The sequence below is a fragment of the Neomonachus schauinslandi genome, chromosome 11 (assembly GCF_002201575.2).
Source record: "Neomonachus schauinslandi chromosome 11, ASM220157v2, whole genome shotgun sequence".
NCBI lineage: Eukaryota > Metazoa > Chordata > Mammalia > Carnivora > Phocidae > Neomonachus > Neomonachus schauinslandi.
Window position 1 is genome coordinate 31,351,299 of NC_058413.1, and position 15,273 is coordinate 31,366,571.

The 15,273-nt window shown below is 39.7% G+C and overlaps 1 pseudogene; it reads right to left on the reverse strand.

Moving 5' to 3' along the window:
* Positions 1-628: 628 nt before the first annotated feature.
* LOC110575725 overlaps positions 629-15,273 on the reverse strand; it is a 48,241-nt pseudogene continuing 33,596 nt past the window's right edge.

A 15,273-nucleotide genomic window follows, 5' to 3' on the forward strand; every position in this document is an offset into this window, starting at 1 on the left:
AGTATCTGTAAATGTTATCACTTATGTTTTCTTCATGCTCATTTAATGGGTGTAAAATAGTATTTCTGTGTTACTTTACTTTTTATTTATTTAATTAGCAATGAGAATCACTTTCCCTGTGCATTGGGAAACTTCATTTGTACTTCAAGGGGGACAGTTCTGGAATGAAAAAGTGCCACTTTCTTTTTAAAATGTTGTCATTATAGCAGGATGTTTCAAATGTTACAGTTATCCAGTGGGAAGATTGCAGCTTTTCTTATTGCTGGACTCATCTGTGAACACAAATCTTGTTTGAAGACTCCTTTGAACTCCTTAAGAACTGACCTGACCAAGAAGTACCCTCTAGGTGGGATATTTCACCAGGAATGGCCACTTAATCCTGAGTTTCTTTTTTTCTTTTTCTGAGGAAAACTAAATGTCTTTATTTAAAATCTGGCATTTGTATTAATATATTTTATACTTTGTGATATTTTTCATACATTTCCTCAGTAGTGATATTTGGTAAAGAAGTTCAGTGGCTTTTTGCTAGTTCCACGAATCTTACCCAGTGTTTACGGGCATATTTATGCAGCATCTGAATATTTGTGCCCAGCAATGTCTATTTCTTTAGGAAAGATTTAAACGCAGTTTATCTTCTGTTGAGTGTCCCTTTTAATTTCCATTCATAGACATATATGTGACTTCCAGTTCAACATTCTGACAAGTGAGTGTGGAAGAACACAGCTGTTCTCTCATAGTTGCTTGAAATTAGGAAAAGCACTTATTTCCTCCTCTGAAATGCTGAAGATGATCAAGTGAGTAGGCAATGTTGAGTCATTGTGAAACTCTTTAACCAGTTTAAGGGATTCAGATAGAAGATATCTGCTTCATTAAGGTACTGACTTTTTCCAGTCAGCTCTGGGGGACATTGGAGAAATCTCACTGGAAGTGAGTAGTGGACATGGCTATAATAAGGAGTAGAGTGGCAAGGCATCATTATAAATATGGAAGCTGAAGATTTATTGGGATTATTGTAACAGAGTTCTTGAATATGAGTCATGACATCAAGAGTACGTCACTGATGAACTAAACCAGTATAGAGGGCGAGGAGCATATTCGATAAAAACAGGAAACTGAGAGCTGGTTTCTTAAATGTTTTCAGGTGGTTTAGTAAGTACCCACAAAACACCATACAAAACGGTAAGACTGGATAGCTAAACCTGAATTCTTTGTGGCTCAACATGCTATAAACTAGCAGTGTCCACAGCACAGTTACCAAAAGTAATTTGGTACCTATTTGGGGCCAGAAAGCAGCCATGAATAAAGAAGGGTGAGGGGGGCGGAGCAAGATGGCGGAGGAGTAGGAGACCTGGATTTCGTCTGGTCCCAGGAATTCAGCTGGATGGGGATCAAACCATTCTGAACACCTACGAACTCAACAGGAGATCGAAGAAAAGAATAGCAGCAACTCCCTGAACAGAAAAGCGACCACTTTCCGGAAGGTAGGACGTGCGGAGAAGTGAATCCGAGGCGATATTCGGGAGGATAGACGGGAGGGGGAGGGGGCCTCCATCGGCCGCTTCTGGCAAGTGAGAGAGCAGCGGAGCACAAAATCGGAACTTTTAGAAGTTGGCTCCGCTGAGGGATGTCACTCCGATGGCTAAGCGGAGGGTGGAACCCTTGTGGGACAGTGTGGTCTCAGGACCCTCGGGATCACAGAAAGACCAAGGGTGCCTGAATGCGGCAGAGCTCCCAGGGATCAGAGCGGGGAAGCCGGCTGCAGAGAAGGAGCCGAGGCGCGGGCTGTCAGCTTGGGGTTGCCATAAACTGTGATCCGCGTTACAGTCAGTCCCCTGCTCCTCCAGCAGGGACCCAACAAGCGGCCGATCCGGGGAGACTCACCTTCCTCCCCCGGGAGGAGCTGCGCGGGAGCGCACCACAGGGATCTGCTGGGTTTGGAGACTCCACACAGGGTCGGGTGCCAGAGATAAAAATGCTCGGTCACAGGCTGGGTGAGCATGGAGTGTGGCCGGAGACCGGGGAGACGGGAGTGATTGACTGCTTTTCTCTGGGGGCTCACTGAGGAGTGGGGCCCTGAGTCCTCGGTTCCTTGGGGCAGAGATTGGGAGGCCGCCATTTTCACTCTCATCCTCCAAAGCTGTACGGAAAGCTTGCAGGGAACAAAAGCTCCGGAGAGCAAACCCGAGCAGATTACTTAGCCCGGACTGGCAAGGGCGGGGCAATTCTGCCTCTGGCAAAGACATTTGGGAACCACAGCAACAGGCCCCTCCCCCAGAAGATCAGCGAGAACAGCCAGCCAAGACCAAGTTTACCGAACAATGAGAACGGCAGAACTCCAGCACTAGGGGAATACTACACATAGAATCCATGGCTTTTTTACCATGATTCTGTAGTCTTTCAAAGTTAATTATTTTTAACTGTATTTTTTTTCTTTTTCCTTTTTTCAACCAACATCTTATCAATCCCTTTAAAAAATTTTTTTTTTATTTTTCATTTTTAGAGTCATATTCTATCCCTTCATAGTACTTACCCTTATTTTTGGCATATATATATATAAGTTGTTCTCTCTATAAAATTTTGAGATACAGTTTCTTCTAACAGATCAAAATACCCTAAATCTCTAGTGTATGGCTTTGTTCTAGTCTCCTGCCTGATCACATTCTCTCCCTTTTTTTTTCTTTTTCTTTTTTAAATCCTCTTCTTTCTTTTTTCAAACAACTTCTTATCAATTCCTTTTATAAAATTTTTTATAATTTTCATCTTTACAGTCATATTCCATCCCTTCATCGTATCAACCCTTATTTTTGTACATATATAAGTTTTTCTTTCTTTAAAATTTTGGGACACACTTTCTTCTAACAGACCAAAATACACCCAAAATCTAGTGTGTGCCACTGATCTATGCACCAGCCTGATCATATTTGATCATGTTCTGGGTTTTTTTGTTTTGTTCTGTTTTTGTTTGTTTTTATCTTTTTCTTTTTCTTTTTTTTTCTTTTTCTTTTTTCTTTCTTTCCCTTTCTTTCCCCCAGTTTCAGGTCTTTTCTGATTTGTTTAGAGTATATTTTTTGGAGACATTGTTACCCTGTTAGCATTTTGTTCTCTCATTCATCTATTTTCCTCTGGACAAAATGATAAGATGGAAAAAAATCACCTCAACAAAAAGAACAAGAGGTAGTACCAACTGCCAGGGGCATACTCAATACGGACATTAGTAGGATGTCGGAACTAGAGTTCAGAATCATGATTTTAAAGATACTAGCTGGGCTTGAAAAAAGCATGGAAGTTATTAGAGAAACCCCTTCTGGAGAAATAAAAGAACTAAAATCTAACCAAGTTGAAATCAAAAAGGCTATTAATGAGGTGCAGTAAAAAATGGGGGCGCTGACTGCTAGGATAAATGAGGCAGAAGAGAGAATCAGTGATATAGAAGACCAAATGATGGAAAATAAAGAAGCTGAGAAAAAGAGAGATAAACAACTACTGAATCACGAGGGCAGAATTCAAGAGATAAGCAATACCATAAGACAAAACAACATTAGAATAACTGGGATCCCAGAAGAAGAAGAAAGAGAGAGGGGGGCAGAAGGTATACTGGAGCAAATTAAAGCAGAGAACTTCCCTAATTTGGGGAAGGAAACAGGCATCAAAATCCAGGAGGCACAGAGAACCCCTCTCAAAATCAATAAAAATAGGTCAACACCTTGACATCTAATAGTAAAACTTATGAGTCTCAGAAACAAAGAGAAAATCCTGAAAGCAGCTCAGGACAAGAGATATGTAACCTACAATGGTAGAAACATTAGATTGGCAACAGACCTATCCACAGAGACCTGGCAGGCCAGAAAGGATTGGCATGATATATTCAGAGTACTAAATGAGAAGAATATGCAGCCGAGAATACTATATCCAGCTAAGCTGTCATTGAAAATAGAAGGAGAGATAAAAAGCTTCCAGGACAAACAAAAACTAAAGGGATTTGCAAACATGAAACCAGCCCTACAAGAAATATTGAAAGGGGTCCTCTAAGCAAAGAGAGAGCCTAAAAGCAACATAGACCAGAAAGGAACACAGACAATATACAGTGACAGTCACCTTACAGGCAATACAATGGCACTAAATTCATATCTTTCAGTAGTTACCCTGAATGTAAATGGGCTAAATGCCCCAATCAAAAGACACAGGATAACAGATTGGGTTAAAAAACAAGACCCATAGATATGCTGTCTGCAAGAGACTCATTTTAGACCCAAAGACACCCCCAGATTGAAAGTAAGTGGGTGGAAAACCATTTACCATGCTAATGGACATCAAAAGAAAGCTGGGGTGGCAATCCTTATATCAGACAAATTAGATTTTAAACCAAAGACTGTAATAAGAGATGAGGAAGGACACTATATCCTACTTAAAGGGTCTATCCAACAAGAAGATCTAACAATTGTAAATATCTATGCCCCTAACATGGGAGCAGCCAATTATATAAGGCAATTAAAAACAAAAGCAAAGAAACACATCGACAACAATACAATAATAGTGGGGGACTTCAACACCCCCGTCACTGAAATGGACAGATCATCTAAGCAAAAGATCAACAAGGAAATAAAGACTTTAAATGACACACTGGACCAAATGGACTTCACAGACATATTCAGAACATTCCATCCCAAAGCAATGGAATACACATTCTTCTCTAGAGCCCATGGAACATTCTCCAGAATCGATCACATCCTAGGTCAGAAATCAAGTCTCAACTGGTACCAAAAGATTGGGATTATTCCCTGCATATTTTCAGACCACACTGCTTTGAAACTAGAACTCAATCATAAGAGGAAAGTCAGAAAGAACTCAAATACATGGAGACTAAAGAGCATCCTACCAAAGAATGAATGGGTCAGCCAGGAAATTAAAGAAGAATTTTAAAAATTCATGGAAACCAATGAAAATGAAAACACAACTGTTCAAAATCTTTGGGATGCAGCAAAGGCAGTCCTAAGAGGAAAGTGTATAGCAATACAAGCCTTTCTCAAGAAACAAGAAAGGTCTCAAACACACAACCTAACCCTACACCTAAAGGAGCTAGAGAAAAAACAGCAAATAAAGCCTAAACACACCAGGAGAAGGGAAATAATAAAGATCAGAGCAGAAATCAATGAAATGGAAACCAAAAGAACAGTAGAACAGATCAAAAAAACTAGGAGCTGGTTCTTTGAAAGAATTAACAAGATTGATAAACCCCTGGCAAGACTTATCAAAAAGAAAAGAGAAATGATCCAAATCAACAAAATATTGAATCACAACCATTACCAAAGAAATACAAACAATTATAAGAACATATTATGAGCAACTGTATGCCAGCAAATTAGATAATCTGGAAGAAATGGATGCATTCCTAGAGATGTATCAACTACCAAAACTGAACCAAGGAGAAATAGAAAACCTGAGCAGAGCTATAACCACTAAGGAAATTGAAGCAGTCATCAAAAATCTCCCAAAAAACAAAAGCCCAGGGCCAGATGGCTTCCCAGGGGAATTCTACCAAACATTTAAAGAAGAATTAATACCTATTCTTCTGAAACTGCTCCAAAAAATAGAAATGGAAGGAAAACTTCCAAACTCGTTTTATGAGGCCACCATTACCTTGATCCCAAAACCAGACAAAGACCCCATCAAAAAGAATTGCAGACCAATATCCTTGATGAACATGGATGCAAAAATTCTCACCAAAATACTAGCCAATAGGATCCAACAGTACATTAAAAGGATTATTCACCATGACCAAGTGGGATTTATCCCTGGGCTGCAAGGTTGGTTCAACATCCACAAATCAATCAACGTGATACAATACATTAACAAAAGAAAGAACAAGAATCGTATGATCCTCTCAATAGATGCAGAAAAAGCATTTGACAAAGTACAGCATCCTTTCTTGATCAAAACTCTTCAGAGTATAGGGATAGAGGGTACATACCTCAATATCATAAAAGCCATCTATGAAAAACCCACAGCGAATATCATACTCAATGGGGAAAAACTGAGAGCTTTCCCCCTAAGGTCAGGAACACGGCAGGGATGTCCACTTTCACCACTGCTATTCAACATAGTATTAGAAGTCCTAGCCACAGCAATCAGACAACAAAAAGAAATAAAAGGCATCCAAATCGGCAAAGAAGTCAAACTCTCACTCTTTGCAGATGATATGATACTTTATGTGGAAAACCCAAAAGACTCCACCCCAAAACTGCTAGAACTCATACAGGAATTCAGTAAAGTGGCAGGATATAAAATCAATGCGCAGAAATCAGTGGCATTCCTATACACCAACGACAAGACAGAAGAAAGAGAAATTAAGGAGTTGATCTCATTTACAATTATACCCAAAACCATAAGATACCTAGGAATAAATCTAACCAAAGAGGCAAAGAATCTGTCCTCAGAAAACTATAAAATACTCATGAAAGAAATTGAGGAAGACACAAAGAAATGGAAAATTTTTCCATGCTCATGGATTGGAAGAACAAATATTGTGAAGATGTCAATGCTACCTAGAGCAATCTACACATTCAATGCAATCCCCATCAAAATACCATCCACTTTTTTCAAAGAAATGGATCAAATAATCCTAAAATTTGTATGGAACCAGAAAAGACCCCGAATAGCCAGAGGAATGTTAAAAAAGAAAAGCAAAGCTGGCGGCACCACAATTCCGGACTTCCAGCTTTATTACAAAACTGTCATCATCAAGACAGTATGGTACTGGCACAAAAACAGACACATAGATCAATGGAACAGAATAGAGAGCCCAGAAATGGACCCTCAACTCTATGGTCAACTAATCTTTGACAACGCAGGAAAAAATGTCCAATGGAAAAAAGACAGTCTCTTCAACAAATGGTGTTGGGAAAATTGGATAGTCACATGCAGAAGAATGAAACTGGACCATTTCCTTACACCACACAAAAATAGACTCCAAATGGTTGAAAGACCTCAATGTGAGACAGGAGTCCATCAAAATCCTAAAGGAGAACACAGGCGGCAACCTCTTCGTCCTCAGCCACAGCAACTTCTTCCTAGGAACATCACCAAAGGCAAGGGAAGCAAGGGCAAAAATGAACTACTGGGAAGATAAAAAGCTTTTGCACAGCAAAAGAAACAGTCAACAAAACCAAAAGACAACCGACAGAATGGGAGAAGATATTTGCAAATGACATATCAGATAAAGGGCTAGTATCCAAAATCTATAAAGAACTTATCAAGCTCAACACCCAAAGAACAAAGAATCCAATCAAGAAATGGGCAGAAGACATGAATAGACATTTTTCCAAAGAAGACATGCAGAGGACCAACAGACACATGAAAAAGTGCTAAACATCGCTCGGCATCAGGGAAATCCAAATCAAAACCTCAATGAGATACCACCTCACACAAGTCAGAATGACTAAAATTAACAAGTCAGGAAATGACAGATGTTGGTGGGGATGCAGAGAAAGGGGAACCCTCCTACACTGTTGGTGGGAATGCAAGCTGGTGCAACTACTCTGGAAAACAGTATGGAGGTTTCTCAAAAAGTTGAAAATAGAGCTACCATATGATCCAGCAATTGCACTACTGGAACATGGAACACTACATCAAAAACTAATGATTTAATGTATGGTGATTAACATAACAATAAAAAATTAAAAAAAAAAAAAAGAAGGGTGAGTACCCAAAGATACAAACGTAGGGATCCGAAGGGGTACGTGCACCCCCATGTTTATAGCAGCAATGTCCACAATAGCCAAACTGTGGAAAGAGCCAAGATGTCCATCGACAGATGAATGGATAAAGAAGATGTGGTATATATATATAATGGAATATTATGCAGCCATCAAAAGGAATGAAATCTTGCCATTTGCAATGACGTGGATGGAACTGGAGTGAAATAAGTCAATCAGAGAAAGACATGTATCATATGACCTCACTGATATGAGGAATTCTTAATCTCAGGAAACAGACTGAGGGTGGCTGCAGTGGAGGTGGGGTGGGAGAGATGGTGTGGCTGGGTGATAGACATTGGGGAGGGTATGTGCTATGGTGAGTGCTGTAAATTGTGCAAGACTGTTGAATCACAGATCTGTACCTCTGAAACAAATAATGCAATATATGTTAAGGAAAAAATAAAAATAAAAAAAGAAGAAGATAGCAGGAGGGGAAGAATGAAGGGGGGGAAATTGGAGGCGGAGATGAACCATGAGAGACGATGGACTCTGAAAAACAAACTGAGGGTTCTAGAGGGGAGGGGGGTGGGAGGATGTGTTAGCCTGGTGATGGGTATTAAAGAGGGCACGTTCTGCATGGAGCACTGGGTGTTATGCACAATGAATCATGGAACACTACATCTAAAACTAATGATGTAATGTATGGGGATTAACATAACAATAAAAAAAGGAAAAAAAACTAATGTGTAATATATGGTGATTAACATAACAATAAAAAATTTAAAAAAGAAAAAGAAGGGTGGGTACCCCAAACATCTGGAAATCCTTGACTGAAATACCAATTCCATGGATGAGAACCATAAAATGTTTCCAAATTCTGAAGCACATTAAATTTCAAAAAGTTATAGTGAAACAGGGTCCATTGACCAAAAAAAAAAAAAAAATACGATCAATTATCAGAGACAAACTCAAAGTGACAAATCCTGTAGGTAAAAACTGATGCAGAATAAGGTCAAGCTTTTTCTGTTCTTGCCAGAAATGTCTGAAGACCAAAGGTATCCATGGAATGATAGCTGTGGGATGAATTATGAAGGTAAGTGCCATCAGGGACAAGTATTTGACACTGTTCATAGACTTTGAACCTTCCAAAGGATAGTAAAAAAGAGCAATTATAGTGAGAACAGTTTCCATGGTGTTTGTAAGAGTTCTTACAAGCAATACCAAGCAATACCATGTGAACCAAGAGCATAACTGGCAAAAAAATACCCATCTTGTCATTTGCTGATTTTCTAGTTGCTTCATTAATGAGGAGAGTCTGATGTCTTCTGTAGCAGACAGAAGTGCTTGGGCAAATCTAGGAATCCAAATCTCTGCAGCACTCAGTGCTCTTCTGGGGGCTGAGGAACAAAGTTGATTTTCTCTTTCGCAGCTTCATCTTCTCATGGGAGTGGCTCTGGAGACCGCAAAAGAAGAGTTGGCTATGGTCGCCCTCTTGCTTCATCCTGCACCTACTTCAAGGTCTGCTGTGGATCCCCTCTAATCCTGAGTTTCTTGAAGCAAAAATTTATAAACTTCATCTTTATAGATGATAGTGCTTGACAAATTGTGGAATGGAATAAAATGGAATGGTCTGGGGTGTGCTGGTCTTGACCAAGTTTAGAAAAATATATTTCAGTTAATTTTGAGCTATTCAAATACCAGTATTCACTCACTGACCTCAAGAAATCAATATCTCAGTGTTCCCAGTGTTGTAGTATAAGAACTACTTTTAACTCTTTTGGAGAACTTTGTTCCCCTGCAACATTCTGCTTCCTTCTCATAAACTCTAATCTAGTAAAGAACAGTATAAAATCTAAAGTATAACTAGTTCACCTAAGAGTTACACAATGCTTTTCCTTTAGCTACATACACATTTCCAGACTGGTCACATCCCAGACATCTAGACTCATATATCCAGCTACCTACCTAATATTTTGACTTGATTGTCTAATAGACATTTTACATTTCACATGTCAAAAATTGGGCTCTTATCTTTTCCCATTTCAGTAAATGACAATTCCATCCTTCCAGTTGCTCAGGATGGAAACCTTGGGGTCATACATTACTCTTTCCCTCACACACCATATCTAATCCCGTATCAGATACTCTGCTTTTCCTTCAGAATAGAACCAGAATCTGACCACTCATCACTACACCCACTGCTACTACCCTAGGCCAATTGCAATTATTTCTCATCTAGAATAGATCCAAGGAATCTCTTTGTTTTCATTCTCTTTTTAAAAATAATTCTACTTTATTTGTTTTTCATCATGATAAGTGTACTCTTTTATCACCATCACCTATTTCACTCATCCCCCCCACCCACCTCCCCTCTGGTAACCATCAGTTTGTTCTCTATAGTTAAGAGTCTGATTCTTGGTTTGCCTCTCTCTCTCTTTTTTTTCCCTTTGGTCCTTTGTTTTGTTTCTTAAATTCCACATATGAGTGAGATCATATGGTATTTGTCTTTGACAGACTTATTTTGCTTAGCATTATATTCTCTAGCTCTATCCATGTTGTTGCAAATGGCACAATTTCATTCTTTTCGATGGCTAAATAATATTCCATTGTATATATATGCCACTCTTCTTTATCCATTCATCTATCAGTGAACACTTGGGCTGCTTCCATAATTTGGCTATTGTAAATAATGCTGCTATAAACATAGAGTTGCATGTATACCTTTGAATTAGTGTTTTTGTATTTGGGGGGAGATAAATACCCAGTAGTGCAATTCCTAGATCATAGGGTAGTTCTATTTTAATTTTTTGAGGGAGCTACATACTCAACACAGTGGCTCCATCAAGTTGATTTCCCACCAACAGTGTAAGAAGGTTCCCCTTTCTCCATATCCTCACCAGCATCTGTTGTTTCTCATGTTGTTGATTTTGCCATTCTAACAGGTGTTAGGTGATATCTCATATTAGTTTTGATTTGCATTTCCCTGATGATGAGTGATGTTGAGCATCTTTTCATTTGTCTGTTGGCCGTCTGGATGTCTTCTTTTAAGAAATGTCTCTTCATGTCTTCTGCCCATTTTTTAATTGGATAATTTGGGTTTTTGTATTGAGTTGTAGGATTTCTTTATATATTTTGGTTACTAGCCCTTCATTGTATGTTATTTGCAAGTATCTTCTTCCATTCTGTAGGTTGCCTTTTAGTTTTGTTGATCTTTGTTTTCATCCTTGAAGGCCCCCAATTCTGTTCTCAACACAGCAGCGAGAGTCATACTTTTGAAACCCAAATCACATCATACCACTCTTTGCTCAAAATCCTTCACCAGCTTTCTACTTCACTCTGACTTATAGCAAAAATCCTTACAGTGAAGAGACATTATCTGTCTCCCTCTCCTATCTCTTAGAAATATCTCTTACTTCTTTCCTCATGGCTTACACTGCTCTAGCCATATTGGCCCTCCTGTGGTTCTGTGAGCATTCCAAGGATGATTCTCTTCCAAGGCTTTTTGCTCTTGTCTTTTCCTTTGCCTTCTCTTAGCTGTTCTCTCAGATATCCTTCTTCATTCCCTTAAGATCATGTTAGAGGCCTTCCCTAACCATTCTTGGAGTCCCTATGTTCCTTACCCTACTTTATTTTTATCCCTGGCACTTACCGCCATCTGATGCAATACATATTTATTCATTCATTATCTGTCTCCCTCACTAGATTGTCAGTTCCATGTGGGGGCAGGGACTTTGTTTTGTTCACAACTGTATTTTCAGTGCCTAGGTCTGGTATACAGCATGTTCTCGGTAAGTATTTAATAAAAGAAAGACTGAATAAATATACTGAAATTCTTCAGTGAGATATTATTTTCTGGAACTTCTTGTTCTTCTGATGCAAGCCTATGGAAATTACCTGGTGGCCCCATAAAATCATAGATCAGTTAAATCCCTGTTCAGAAGATGAGTTCTATTACTTGTATCTGCATAGGGCTTGGTTTGCAGATATTTAAGGTGGTCACTCACTCAGAGAGATCACTTTCCTCTCTTACTGTCTTGAATTCTGACAATTTCTTTGTGACTAATGGAGGTTAAACTTGTTTCTAAAGTTCTTTGTTGAGTAAAATATTGTAGTAAAGTCATGGAGTTAGCATTGAAGAAATTGCTAAGTATTTTCATAGCCATCTGCCCACACAGAGAATATGATAAAACCATTGAAGGAATACTGGAAGAACAACTAAAAGTCCTTGAGATAAAATAAGATTGGAAAGGGTACATACCTGATTTAAGTGAGTGAATGAATGAGTTGTCAACTGATTTATTGAAGGCTGTTTCTTTCGTATGAGAGATATCTATGATGTTTTAAATCCTACAAATCCTTCATTCTCCACACTATGTCCTCCAAAATAATATTCTCTTCTTTGCCCCCAAGTTATTTTTCCTGCTCTTCACCCTGCCTGAAATCTCATGTTTTCCTTTCTACCTTACTCCTACTCATCCTTCAGCTTAGACATCATTTCCTGTGCACGTAGGAGGGGTCCTGGACCCCTTCTGTTTAGGTAGAACTGTGACTGGATTTAGCTAATGTGTTCTGATAAGAAGTGACATGTATCATTTCCAGGCTATAGCATTTCATTGGTAGTTCAAGACCCTCCTGAGCTGTATTCCCTCTGTTATTACTGGTTGCTCCATTAGCTTGGATCCCTTGCCAGCCTGCTTTGGACTTGTACTATGAATGAGAAACAAATCCCTATTGTCTTAAGCCATTGAAATTTGTGGATTTTTTTTTTTTTTTTGCCACAGCATAACCTGGCCTACCCTGACTGATTCACAGGGCTATGTGCTCATCCTATGCCTCTCCATAGCACTGTGGAATTTTTCCATTCTTTGTAGTTACTACCTCTTTTCTAATTTGGGTATGGGCTGTGTCTATCATGTTTACCATTATATGCTCAGTACTCGGGACAAAATGTGCTCAGTAAATATTTGTTGAGTTGACTTTCATAGTTTTATGAAGAAGTAGCATTGCTGTGAAATTTGTGAAGAATACAAAGCCCCACTTTGATCCCTGATTTGAACTAGATCTTCACTCATCCAATTAACCGAAATCAAATTGGCCTTAGTCAAATTCTCCTTCTCTGCTCTCCATGAAACTTCTGCCTTTAGGAAGGGATAGGAAGTCTCAATATAGGTGGAAAGATCCAGAGGGAAAGATTGAAATCCACTACTGTTCAGCAAGTAGTAAAGGACCATAGACTGGCTCCAGAAGTGGTGGACAGAGCTGGGACTTTGCATGAAAGTTCTCCACAATTGGGGAGTTTAGGAAGAATAAATGATTATTCTCATTCTGTATCACATGTCAGAATCTCAGCATCTTTCTAAGAAGTAGAAAAAGTAAAAAGAAAGTAGAGAAACTAGCTGCCAGCTCATCTGAAAGTTTTGCTAACAACCTTGCGAATACTCAGAAATGAGATGGTTAATTTTATGAAACTTGATTTGTAAAACCAGAGATGACAAATGACAGGATTGGAAAAGGTTAATTACCAAACATGTGTCCTTCTTTCATGCCTTTTTTCCTTCTGTCAACAAATATTTACTGAACAGACATTGTGGTGAACATTTTGTAGGAGAGAGGGAATAATTCACAATTTAATAAAGGAGACAGACAAATAGGAAAAATCAAAACAATTTTATAAAAGCAACTAAGTGGGAACTATAGAAAGTGAAATCAGATAGGAAGGGTCTTCAACCCAGCCTAGAGGAGCTCAGCTGTCCCTGAGTGTTCTCTGTTGTAGACAACTTTCATCCCAATGAAATTTAGGATGGAAGATCAGCATGTTGGAACCAGCAAAGTGTGATAATTCTCTCCTCCCCCACTCCTCTACAACCCCACTGGCATGGCTCCTAATATGTCAACCTCTTTTCCTTTGTACTTAGTGTTCCCTCTGCCTAAAATGATCACTTTTTCAGCCTCCCACAGGCTGGTTCCTTCTTATCCAGAAGGATCCTGGCTCTGCTCCAGTATCCCCTCCTCAGAGAAGGCCTTCTCAACAGCCCTGTTTAGAACACCCTCTTTTCATGCATACTAAATTATCTTCTTGCACTTCCTTTTCTTCCTGTTTTTTCATAAGCATTCATAATTTTGCTTATTTATTCATTGTCCCCCAGACTTGAATTGAAAGGTCATGAGGACAGGATACATGTCAATTTGGTCCCTGCCACATCTCCAGTGCCTGGAATAAGACCTCAGACATGAAATGCCCTCAATAAACAACTACTGACTGAGCAAGGAAGGAAGGAAAGAACAGATCCAAGTAGACCAGAAACAGAGGTCTATCTGGTTAAATGGGTATGGATCAAGTTCATCAAAGTCAGGTAAATCAGGCAGGTAGCTCAGGTCTGGGCAGGAAAATCCTATACTTTGGAATGGCCAGTAGTAGGGATTAAGGACCCAGGTAACGATGAGAGGGGTCAAAGCCTGGGAAAGCCGGGCAGTAATGGTCAGGATCTAGCCAAAGAGCTGAATTCACAGGTTCAGGACAGCAGCAAGAATACACTAACCAGAACCAAAGGTCTTCTGCCCAGGACCTGAGTTCATCAAAAGCATACACGTGTAGGATGGCAGGAACCCAGTGTGGAAAGCCTGACAAGCCTAGAGCGACATCTTTTGAGCATGTAGCCACATTCACCCTCCACATCCTTGGGCTCTCAGGCAAAACACCAACAGCCTCAGCTTGGCCAAGTGTGGCTTTTTACTGTACCAGAATGATAAGAAAGGACAACACTGTGACTTGTGTCTGTGTATATGAAAAACAAACAGATTTTTGCAGGCATACAGATCTTAGATTTAACCCTAGCTCTACCAGTTACTAGCTGGATAACTTAGAGAGGTTTACTCAACCTCTCTGGTCTTAGTTTGTTCATTTGTAACATAGTGGTACTAATGACCAGCTCTCAGTTTTTGTGAGCCTGAAAGAGACTGTGATATAACCCATTTAGCATAGTGGCTAACCTATGGTAAACACAAAACAAATGGCAGCTGTGTAAAAAGATGAACGTATACTTACATAAGGGACTGTGGTTCTGCACTTGTTTATATTGGTGGATGCATACACTCTGGAGAGTGTAATAGCTACTCTCCAAAGATGGCTTCCACTGAATCAATCATGCAATATTCTCACTCTTGTAAATTCCCTCCCTGAATATGGGCTGGCCCTATGACTTTCACCAGTAGAATGTAGCAGAAGCGACATTGTGCCAGTTCTGAGCCTATAAGGACTGACAGCTTCTACTCTTGGAACCCCTGGGCCATGACGTAGTAAGTCCAGCTACTCAGATTTCATGAAGACTCCATGTAGAAAGGAAGGCCCCGAGACTGTACAGAGAGATGGGCCTTACCTGCCCCAGGGCCCAGCTGAGCCCAGTCTTCCAGCACCCTGCCAAGGCGCCAGACATGAGAGGTGTTACCTTGGATATTCCAGATGACTTCAGCCCAGCCACTATTTGATTGCAGCCACATGAGAGACCCCAGGTGAGACAGCAGATGAACTGCTTTGTTGAGTCCAGTGGACCCACAAGAATGTGAGAAATAACAAAAACAA